Source organism: Arvicola amphibius, chromosome 11, assembly GCF_903992535.2.
Source record: "Arvicola amphibius chromosome 11, mArvAmp1.2, whole genome shotgun sequence".
Taxonomy (NCBI): domain Eukaryota; kingdom Metazoa; phylum Chordata; class Mammalia; order Rodentia; family Cricetidae; genus Arvicola; species Arvicola amphibius.
In genome coordinates this window covers 21,190,640-21,202,476 of record NC_052057.2, presented here as the reverse complement: position 1 = coordinate 21,202,476, position 11,837 = coordinate 21,190,640, and the positions used below count along the sequence as shown (strand labels likewise).

The 11,837-nt window shown below is 43.0% G+C and overlaps 1 protein-coding gene across 1 annotated transcript in view; it reads left to right on the top strand.

Moving 5' to 3' along the window:
• Positions 1-1,096: 1,096 nt before the first annotated feature.
• Positions 1,097-11,837, top strand: part of Rnf13 (ring finger protein 13) — a 72,832-nt gene continuing 62,091 nt past the window's right edge. Inside the window, exon 1 of the mRNA XM_038347002.1 lies at positions 1,097-1,246. The gene's annotated coding sequence lies outside the window, so the exon portion shown is untranslated. The remainder of the gene's footprint in view (positions 1,247-11,837) is intronic.

Genomic DNA, 11,837 nt, shown 5'->3' with positions numbered 1-11,837 from the left:
TACTTTTCAAATTTGACTCTTGTGTTCCCTCTTTTTTCTGTAACCCAGATAGAGCCTAGTGCTTGCTAGGCCAATGCTCTGCCCCTGAACTAAATCTTCAACACTTCAAATTTGTGTTTTAAATTGCTCGTGTGGTATTTAGAGTAGGTTCTAATTAAAACGCCACAAAGAGATAGAGAACAGGAAATCTTTCTATTCCTGTTCCCCACCCACTAAGACCTCCTGAAACAAACGAGGTTATAAACTACTGATATCTCTTGTTATACCCACCCCAGTATTAAAGAATTTGTTGCCAGCATAGCCCTTATTAAAAATCCTTATTATTTCAAGCCACAGTAGGACCAGTAGGGCATGTCAGGATCCTGCAGTCTTTACATCAAACTACATTAAAAACAAACCGCAGTGGTTTAGAAGCTGTTAAAGCCCATGGCTCAATAGGTCTAAATCTAAGTAGTTGGTTTTAAGATTTAGACTGGGGGAGAAAATGTATGATGAGAGCCGAGGGAATGTGATTTTCGTTTCTCAGAATGTGATAAAGATTCTGAAAGCTTTTGGAGGTCTGGATCACGTGGTTTGGACTTTTGCTAGTCAAGCAGTGTGAAGATGAGCGCGGCTCCCTGCCAGGCCTCAGGGGTTCCTGCCCAGCCCTCAGGCAGCTAGCTCCAACCCGACCTGGATTCCAAAGCGAGGCGTCGCCCGGCGGTCCCCGCCTTCGTCGGCCAGCTAGCTGGAGGGCCGCGCGACACTTCGCGGCTCCTCGACCCGGGATGGGTTCAGGAAAGAGGCGCGGACAGCTCTGACTCGCAGCCTCTGCTTGGGCCTCACGTTCCGCACGTCCGTCCTCTGTCAAGCGGCCCGGAGCTGTCCAGGGTGGTTTCTCCACAGCGCCCAAGGCTTCCGAAAGCCGGTCCTCCCTCATCTTCCCTTCCTCGACGGGGGATGATAGATCACGCGGCTCAGAAAGACACTCAACAACTGGGCAGAGCTCCCAGGCCAGCCGGAGCAGGCGGTGCGGCTCGGCGAGAGGGGCGGGGCCCTGACGGGCAACACTACAGCCCAATAGCGTCTCTCTACCTCCAAGTGTGGCCCAATGAGGCGCGAGAGGCGGGACTTCCGCTCGCCCCGCTGTTGTCGTCCCTGCTAGGACTCGCTTGGGTAGGGGCTCGGTGCGGATACTCAGTCATGAAGTCCGGGTAGCGACTTCTCCCGGGTGCCCGCGAGCCTGGGTTCCGGGGCCGGACTTCAGGTAAGAGCCTGCGTGGCTCGGCCGCGGTGGGCGGGGGTTGTCCTCGGGCCTGGCCGGGAGAACACACCCCCTCCGGCCTGGGTGCGGTGGCCCGCGGCGGGGACTCGTAGGGCCCTTCGGTGTCAGTACACGCCCGTGCGGGACACCGGTTCTTAGCGCCCCGTTCAGCGGGCTTGTCGGTCTGAAGTTGTCGGGTCGTGGATTTTGCTTCCCACGTTCCCTTCCAGAAGTGCCTGTGGCCTGGAAGACTTCCCTTGACCCAGCACTTGACTCTTAAGTCTTCGGAGAAAATTCTCCCGGGCCAGTTTTGTCTTTGAAAAAAAAGAAGAAAAAAAATGCGATCGCTCTCTTCCTTTCTCACCGCCTCCCTCCTCTGCCCCCTTCCTTCCCTAAAAGCTCAGCTTTCAGGCTTAGACGTGACCTTGCTAGAGCTACACACCCCTCACCCCCCTCCCCCGCCCAATTTTTGAAGTTTGAACTTCGGCAAGGACGCTTATGAATTGATCTGTCCCCCCAGAGGGAAACAACTTTGGTAGCCTCTGCTGCATGTTCTCTGCTGGCTTTTGGTAAATGGCTGTGTTTTGTCCTAATCTGGCAGTAGTTAATTTCCGCAACTCCCGTTTTATCCTCACTTTCAGCACCGTGGGCAGCTGCTGTGGGCTGACGTCTGCCCCCCAAACCTGCCCCGGTGTTACTGTTCGCCTAGTGATGCAGCAGTTACAGTGGAATCTGCATTCCTTTCAGCAGTGACTAGAAGACAGCTGCGCTTTCTGATCCAATACAGTAAAGTTTGTCGCGCCTCCAAAGAGCCAGTAGAAACAGGCCGTTTGCAAATTTCCGGAAGAGCGCTTGAGAGGTTTTATCTGTCATAGGGTCATGGTTTGTTTATTTGAGACAGGATCTCTGTGTAACCCAGACGGACCTCAAACTGGCTACGCTTCTGTCTCAGCCTACCGAGTACTGGAATTACTGGGCCATCAAACCTTGTTTAAAGATAGTTTTTAATGGGTCAAAAAGATAACACCGTTTTAGGGGAGCACAGCTGGACTTGAGTTGAGTGCAGAGCCACAGGGTTTCATGAATTGATTTTTTTTTTAATTTATAGAAAGTCAGTTTCAATTTTTTTTTTTAAAAAATGTGTGACAAGAGGAAGCTGTAGAATGTATTATTGTAGATTTGGGGGAAAACAAATATTTCAAAAGACAGGTTGCAAACTGGGGAGTCAGACTAGACTTTACCCCTTGTGTTTTGGGACATCAATAAATATGGAAAGGGCTGGGGAGATGTTTCACTGAGTAGGAGAGCTTGCTGTGCAAGCCCAGTGACCCGAATTAGATTTTCTAGAACCCTTGTAGACGTGGAAGTGGAGAACAGATTCGGCAAACTGCCCTCCGCCCTCCACATGAACCCTGTAGTGTGTGTCTTCCCTCCCAAGTCAAACACACACAATAAGCAAAAGTTAAAAAGTGAAAAAGTGGGAAAGTTGTGAAGATGAAATGAAGTGAAACCCATCGTGTAATGTAGTTCAGCTTCATTGAATTGATTGTGCAGAACCCACAGTTTTCTCTGTGTAAGGAATGATGGTTCTCCTAGCAGCGGGTGTGTGCTTTGCTCTGAAGTCAGCATGAGGTCTTGATGGGCATTGTAAATCATGTGTGCAGCAACCATGGTTAGGGAAGTTGATTATGGGAGGGTTCGGGGCTAATTTCTCATTTATCCTTGCTATTTCTTTAAGGATTTTGGAGGACCCATGTGACTAGCATGCAGCTTACTTCCTTTGGTGTTTCTACATCTGAGACGAACAGGTTTTTATCAGATTTCAGGCACTAATTAAGCAAAGTGAGGGTGGAGTAGGGGTTGACTCTAGGGGCAGGCGTAGACTGGCTTTGTAGTTTTATTACGAATAGGTTTTAGCTGGCTTGATGAAAATATTATGGTATACATATGCCAGCATTAACTAAAAAATAGTTGGGTTTTACAATAAAAATTATGGCTCTGGACATCTTAAAATTAGGAATTAATAATGTATAGCTGAAAGCCAATGAGTAAACCAAAACAGTGATTTCCACTGTTTGAGTTAGTATCGCCTTGTGGTGCTGGTGTGGTGGTTTCCTGCAACATGAAAAGAGGAAGGCACTTAATAAACATTGTTAAGTTTCTCAAGGCAGGGTTTCTCTGTGTAGCTTTGGAGCCTCTCCTGGAGCTCACTTTGTAGACCAGGCTGGTCTTGAACTCACAAAGATTCACCTGCCTCTGCCTCCTGAGTGCTGGCATTAAAGGTGTGTATCACCACCACCCAGCCAGAATTAAGCTTTTATAAAGATTTTGCACTGCACAAAGGTTGATTTGAGAAGAATGAAAGTATGTGATTGCTAGTGTCAAAATTTATATGTCCTAGTATACAAATAACAAAGCATAATGGGGTCAATAGATTTCTAATTAGTTTGTATTATCACATACAACTCTCAAATTCATTAGTGTGGTAGATAGTACAATTATGACAAAATTATTTTTTGTATGTGTGCACACATATACTCACAGTGCACATGCGGAGGCTGAGGACAGCTTGTGGGAGATGCTCTTTTTGTATGACTTATGACCCAGAGTCCAATCCATGTCTTCATGTTTGGCAGCAAGTGTCTTTACCCTCTGAGTCATCTTGCTGGCCCAAATACATCTTTAACATTAAAAAATTATTATTATTATTTTAGGTGATGGTGGAGATTTCACTATGTAGACTTTGCTGGCCTCAAACTCACAGAACTCTTCCTACCTCTGCCTCCCTAGTTCAGGGATTAAAGGCATGTGCCATCTTGTCTGGCTAAATTATTTCAACTTATATATATTTTTTATTTTGTCTATGTGTGTCTGTGTGAGTGTATGACACATGTATGTGGGTGACTGTGGAGGCCTGCCGAAGGTGTTGGGTACCTGAGGCTTGAGTTAAGCTGGCTGTGAGCCACCTGATGTAGGAGCTGGGAACCAAACTCAGGTTTTCTGGAGGAGCAGAAAGCATTGCTGAGCCGTCTCCTCTGTGCTTAGTTATGTATACCGTTCTTACAGACGAGAATATGTACCGTTCTTACAGACGAGAATATGTACCGTTCTTACAGACGAGAATATGTACCGTTCTTACAGACGAGAATATGTACCATTCTTACAGACGAGAATATATACCGTTCTTACAGACGAGAATATGTACCGTTCTTACAGACGAGAATATGTACCGTTCTTACAGACGAGAATATGTACCGTTCTTACAGACGAGAATATGTACCGTTCTTACAGACGAGAATATGTACCGTTCTTAAAGACGAGAATATATACCGTTCTTACAGACGAGAATATGTACCGTTCTTACAGACGAGAATATGTACCGTTCTTACAGATGAGAATATGTACCATTCTTACAGGCAAGAAGCTAAGGCACCGACACGAGTTCATGCCTGTAGGGGAAGAGATCGATTTGGCATCCACTATATAAAGCCAGTCTCTGTATGGCATTCCTTAAAAAATGCACGGCATGAGACTAAGAAGGGGGTTCGGTGGGTAAAGAGCATGTGCTACATAAGCATGAAGACGTTAGTGTAGATCGTAGCACCCATGCGAAGAATCTGAGAGAGGTCCACACCTGTAACCCCAGCCTTGGGAGATGGTGGGAAACGGGAAGATGACTGGGGCTGGCTGGCCATCAGGCTAGCAAAAAACCAGAGTAAAAGACCCTTTCTTGAGGAAATAAGGTGTAGAACTGTAGACGGATAAAGGATACCCAAATTCCCTTTCTGACCTCATAAGTGTATGCACATGTGTACACATGTATACACTACACACGTCATAATGCCCCATAGACTACTCTTGGGTATGTGAGTTTTGACTTGCTGGTGACCTTGGATAGTTTGCTTAACTCCTTACTCATAATGCTTGGGCACTGGGACAGTTTGTAAATCCTTAGAGAGAATGTGTTTAGCTAATGATGAGCCTCAGGCTTGTTCTTACATTGAGGATGTGACTCTTTGCTTAACTGATAGTAAATGGAGGAGCAGGGGAGACAACAGACCCTAGGAGGACATCATCAAGGCAGAGGTTTAGAGAAAGAGAACATTTGCTAATGTCGTATATTTAAGGAACAGCCGAATGAAGAGAAGTGGTAGAGTGTGAAGACCCTCAAATGCCAGACTAAGGATTTTGCATTTGACTTTTTATTTATTTATTTTATTGATATTTATTGAGCTCTACATTTTTTTTCTGCTCCCCTCCCTGCCTCTCCCCTCCCCTCCACTCTTCAGTCCTCCCCCAAGGTCCCCATGCTCCCAATTTACTCAGAAGATCTTGTCTTTTTCTACTTTCTACTTCCCATGTAGATTAGATCTATGTAAGTCTCTCAGTGTCCTCATTGTTGTCTAAGTTCTCTGGGATTGTGGTTTGTAGGCTGGCTTTCTTTGCTTTATGTTTCAAAACCACCTATGAGTGAGTACATGTGATAATTGTCTTTCTGTGTCTGGGTTACCTCACTCAAAATAATGTTTTCTAGTTCCATCCATTTTCCTGCAAAATTCAAGCTGTCGTTATTTTTTCTGCTGTGTAGTACTCCACTGTGTAAATGTACCACATTTTTCTTATCCGTTCTTTGGTCGAGGGGCATTTAGGTTGTTCCCAGGTTCTGGCTATGACAAACAAAGCTGCTATGAACATAGTTGAGCACATGTCCTTGTGGCATGATTGAGCATCCTTTGGATATATACTCAAAAGTGATATTATTGGGTCTTGAGGAATTTTTCTTAATTTTCTGAGAAATCGCCACACTGACATCCAAAGGGGCTGTACCAGCTTGCATTCCCACCAGCAATGCAGATGTGTTCCTCTTTCCCCACAACCTCTCCAGCATAAGTTGTCATCAGTGGTTTTGATCTTGGCCATTCTTACAGGTATAAGATGGAATCGCAGAGTTGTTTTGATTTGCATTTCTCTGATGACTAAGGATGCTGAACATTTCCTTAAGTGTCTTTCAGCCATGTTAGATTCCTCTGTTGAGAGTTCTCTTTTAGGTCTGTACTCCATTTTTTTTTATTGGATTATGTGATCTTTTGGTGTCCAATTTCTTGAGTTCTTTGTATATTTTGGAGATCAGACCTCTGTCTGATGTGGGGTTAGTGAAGATCTTTCCCCATTCTGTGGGCTGTTGTTTTGTCTTGTTGACCATGTCCTTTGCTTTACAGAAGCTTTTCAGTTTCAGGAGGTCCCATTTATTGTTTCTCTCAGTGTCTGTGCTACTGGGGTTCTATTTAGGAAGTGGTTCCCTGTGCCAATGCGTTCAAGTGTACTTCCCACTTTCTCTTCTATAAGGTTCAGTGTGGCTGGCTTTATGTTGAGGTCTTTGATCCATTTGGACTTGAGCATTTGGCTTTTAGTTGTGACAAATCCCTCTTTTTTGAACATTAATTTGGGAACAGAGGTCCAGTGGAGAAGTGGAAGCCTGAGGTAGGAGTTCCATAGAGTGGAGACAGAATGTGGAGGTTGTAACGAAGGATAGGTTTGACATGTTCAGAATAGCATTGGGAATGGACATGGCTTTGGGCAGATCTGGGGGGTGTTGATTACGATGAAGACATTTAGTGGAGAAGATGCTCAGCAATGCAAAGGTAAAATGGATACCGGAAGCTATTCCATGAGCTGAGGAGTGAGGCTCACACCACGAGGAAATGGCCCAAACTGCCGTTCCTCTCTGGGGTGCTGGAAATGACTCAGGCCTGAGAGTTCCCCACTTAGTACGAATGCGCTGACCGTTTTCCTGTAGCATGTCTCATTAGTGTTCTGGGGCGGCAGGAAAAGTGTAAACACACAAGGCTCCCATTTCTCAGAACAGTAAACTGGAGACCAGAGATTCTCACGCGAAGAATGTTGGAAGATGTTTTGAGTTTTGTATTCTGCAAGACTCAGCAACATTTCCATGTTAGATCTAATTATTTCTTTGTCGATTAACTTGACTTGCTTATAGCAAAACCCTTATTCAGAGATGGGGTGAGACTTTATGGACACAACTACAGAGTGTACTCTGTTTCTACCCAAGTTCACACTGGAAGAACTTCAAAGGGTAGAAAGGCTACCTGGGATGGCGGGCAGAGTAAAGACCTGTGAGTAAATCCCATTGCCTTCCATCCGCTGGCTTCAGTTTCCCCGTCTGTGAAATGACGATGATGACAGTTCTGATTCGGAGTCGTTTGGAAAATTAGTCAATATGTGAAACGTGGTAGAGAGTAATTGGGATGCTTGTGTTGTCGCTAATGGGACCTGTGGTAAGAAGGAAGGAGCAGTATCTCAAAGCTCTCTTTACATCGAAAGGGCTCAGGACTAAGTAATAGAAGGGCCTGTAGGGTTTTTTCCCCTTAGCAAGCAGATTTCTAGGCTTACATGCAATTTCTTGATTTTAAATTATGCTGTGAACTTTCTCCCTGAATTATTTTTAGTTCTCTGATGTCATGTTAGGCCTGAGTAAGTGGCCAGTCAAACAAAAGTGTGTTTGCTGGTGAGCTTGGAGAGAGAGCAGGCCTGCACATATGTCATCTCAGTAGAAACAGTATTTGAACTCCGCTGCTTGCATGGCTTTCTTCTTTTACGCGGCATCCTTTCACCCAGCAAGTATTTATTCATTCAGTCCCTTCATTGTCATGTGCTAGGCACTCAGTCAGCATCACTTAACTGAAGGGACAGGAGCCCTGTCCTTCTGAAGTTGGCCTTTTTGTGGGAGAAATGGGTACCTTTTTATAATGGTAATTAGATTTTTTTTCTACTGTATGTTCAAGCCATACTACGTAAGCAGATAAGATAACGATACCAGATCCTGGTGGGTTGTGAGGAGCACTCTGAAGGAAGGGATCATGTCTTTCTTATGTTTCCTCCCCTCTCTCCATGTCCCCCCTCCCACTACAATGTCTTACCCTTTGAACAGTGCCAAGGGTTATATGTATGTTGAATGGTAAATTGTTCTGTCTCCAACTTTGCTTTTGTTATCTCCTTTGAGACAAACGGTTTAAAGTCAGAAAGCTCTTAATGCATGCAAATATAAGTGTACATTAAGTGTTCATGATAGACAGGAAGAGGCTGTGCCAGGCAGGGAGCAGGCTTTGAAGGAAATTTGTAGTGCAGTAAGTATTAAGGACTGTGCATTTGCTAGATGAACAAAGAGAGACCTGCTGTGAATTGTATTTCTGCTGATCTAGGAGACTAATAGAAATAAGGTTGTTGGAAACAAAAGCTTCAACATTAAAGTAACCTGGGTATTATTGTTCACTAACAATAATGATTTTTTTTACCTTCCAATTAATTTTCTCATTGGTAAGGTAATGGGAATTTTTTAGCTTAAAAATCAGCTTTTGAGATGTCTTGCAAAAATGTTGCATTAATATTTTGCTTTACTAACATAGATAAAATAGCTAATTATAAACTTCCTTTGCATACAAATGAAGCTAAATAACTGCTTTTGGTTAATGACATAGGTTTAAGAGTGGATTTTTACCAAATCTACATTATGTTTTGGTGCTATTTGCTAATGACTGCTGTGCACATTTTAAAACAGGGTAAAATGTAGTTACTATACAGTTGTCAGAGGAGAAGGAGTTGTAGTGCTTCCCATTGAGCTTCAGTGCTAGGCCATAGTGGTTCCTTAGCTTTTCATGTTTACCTTTGTACACTGGTCCCTTGTGCTATTTCCTGGCATGAGATGCGAGACATACAGAATCAGAGAATGTCAGTTCCTAATCTGAAGACGTTTAAAGAAAAAGGATCCCTAGCATGAGGGGGTAACACAAGAATGATGATCAGTTAGTTTGGTTACCTTGTGGTGGTACCAACAAAGCAGAATGAGAGGCTGCTGCTGGACAGTGTTTTCAGTGAGAAGAAGGGAGTATGGAGGATGGCAAGGGACTGAGTTCAGAGAGAGCGAGTGTACGCAGATTTCCCGGGCAGAGTCTCAAGGTAGTCACAAACTGTCTTTGACATCCGTGTGATCTGCCAAGGAATTTTACACAGCTCATAGCATGATCAGGCATTTCCTTTTTTCCCACCATATGTTAATTATGACATTTTCATTCATGTTTATTAAATGCTTTGAGCATATTCATTTACTTTTATTCTCTCTTGTGCTCCTCCTCCTCCTACTTGTTGAGACATTTTTGTGTGTAACTTTGCCTTCCTCTTACAAGAGGGCGAGGCTGGAAGAAGACGGTTATGCTATTTCAATCGTGATCATAGATGTCGATGAAATCAGTGTTTTAAGGACAAAGTCTAAGAAACATTGTTAATATCATGTTTTTTTAGGGTACTGATAATCATGAAACATATGTACATTAAGACATGTAAATATTTATATCAACATTTATATAATTGAAAGAGCAATAGATTTTGGGATAATTCTGTTCACTGATGTATGAGAACTTCTGGTTGGGTAAAAATTTGAGAATAATTTCTAAGGAAGTTAGAAATGTGTTAATGTTTTATTGCTTAAGTGTTGTCTAGTTCAAGTTCAGTTTTTAATGATTGAACTATCCACTTAAACTTTGCAGAGGGAGTGGATCTCAACAGAGGGAAAGAGCTCTAATGAGCTGATAAGTGAGTGTTTCTGCGCGGAGCCCTGGGAGAGAAAGCAGTCATTGATCTTTAACTCTTCTTACAGAAAGCACCTGTCAATGTTGGATTTATCTGGTTACTTGTCTTACAGTTTCCCTATTTGACCTTTCGAAAGAAAGTACTATATGCTCATGAATTATAAATACTAATTGATTTTTTTTTGGCAGGGTAAGAATTGATATTAACCTAACAAATTAACTGTTTAGGGATTGGGAAGGTGATGTAGTGGATAAGAGCACTTGTCCTGTCACATGAGAACCTGAGTTCGAACTTGTAGCGTCCGCATGAAAAGCTGGACAAGGCTGTGAATAAGGAGCTAATGCTGAGAGCTTGCTGGCTGGCCATTCTAGTTGAGGTGGCAACCTTCTGCTTCAGTGAGAGACCCTGTCTGTGGCAGTACGTCATAGAGTGATAGAGGAACACATATCCTCTGCTGGCCCCACATATGTGTGCACATGTTGTATACCAACATACTTACACGCATGCACCACACACTTACAATGCCCCCCCTTACACCAAAAAGATCTAATTGTTTAAAAAGTAGCAGTTCAGTGGCATTTTGTATATTTCAATGTTGTTTAGTTTTGAAATGTTCTCACCATTTCAAAATAAAAATCCTATACCATTAGCAGCTTGACTTTTCTTTATTTCCTAATACCCTTAGCCATATCAACCAGTAATTATTTTTCTTTTTATGTATTTACTTACTCTGGTATTTTATAGGGAATCAAATGTTATATGATTGTGACTTAGTGGCATTCACTTACTGACGTATAGTAACATGTACTAGCACATTTAAACTCCTGTGTAATATTCCTCTACAAACACAATTTCTTCAGTCATTTATGGATATTTGAATTGTTTTAACCCTTTGCCTGTTGTGTTTAGTGTTTCTGTTAGCATTCATCAATGAGGATGTGTTTGGGTACCAGTTTTTATTTCTTTGTAACAAGACTGGAATTGCTTATGGTAAGCCTGTGTCTAGGTTTTTAGGGAACCTGCGTAACTGTCTTCCATAGTGTCTAGAATAGCCGATATTTACATTGGCAGAGGGTGAGGGTAAGAATTCTTCCGTGTCTTTGTAACAGTTCCTCTTTCTTTTTCTATTTTTCAGTTTGGTGTTTGTCTGTCTGGTGTATGCCCGTGCATATGTATGCATATGTTCGAGAGTGAGTGTGTGTGATGCTGGGTGTCTTCCTTAGTCTCTTTCTACATTAAATTTTGAGACAGTCTAATCAGTAGCTCACTGGTTCAGCAAGCCACGTTGGTCATAAGCCCCAGGGTCCTCCTGTTTCTGTCTCCTCAGCACTGGGGTGACAGCTGTGCACACCACGACCAACTTTCCGAGTGCTGGGTATCTGAACTCAATCTTTATATTTGTGTGGCAGCAAGGACTTTATCTACTGATTCTTCTCCAGCTTCCTATTTTTTCTCTTAAAAATTATTATTGTTACTCTTGTGAGTGGTACCTACCTATGGTTTTTGTTTATTTGTTTGTTTGAGGCATGGTCTCACTATACCTGGAGCTTGCTATGTAGATGAGGTTAGTCTCAAACTTTCAGAACTCTGTCAGCTTCCCAAGTGCTGGAATTAAAGGTATGTGCCACTATCTATGCCCAGCCCTACTCATGATTTTGATTTGTGTCACCCTGTCACCAATGACCTTGAGCATCTTTCATGCACTTATTTGCCATTTGCACGTTTTCTTGAAGACTTGTTAATTTAGTTCTTTGTCTCTTAAAAATTATCTTTTTGATACTGAATTTTTAAAAAGTGGTTTATATGGCCAGGCAATGGTGGCAAAATGTTTAATTCCAGCACTCAGGAGGCAGAGGTAGGCAGATCTCTGAGTTTGAGGCCAGCCTGGTCTGCAGAGCGAATTCCAGGACAGCTAGAGCTACGCAGAGAAACCCTGTTTCAGACAACAAAAACAACAACAACAAAAATGTGGTTTGTATATGTTGAAATT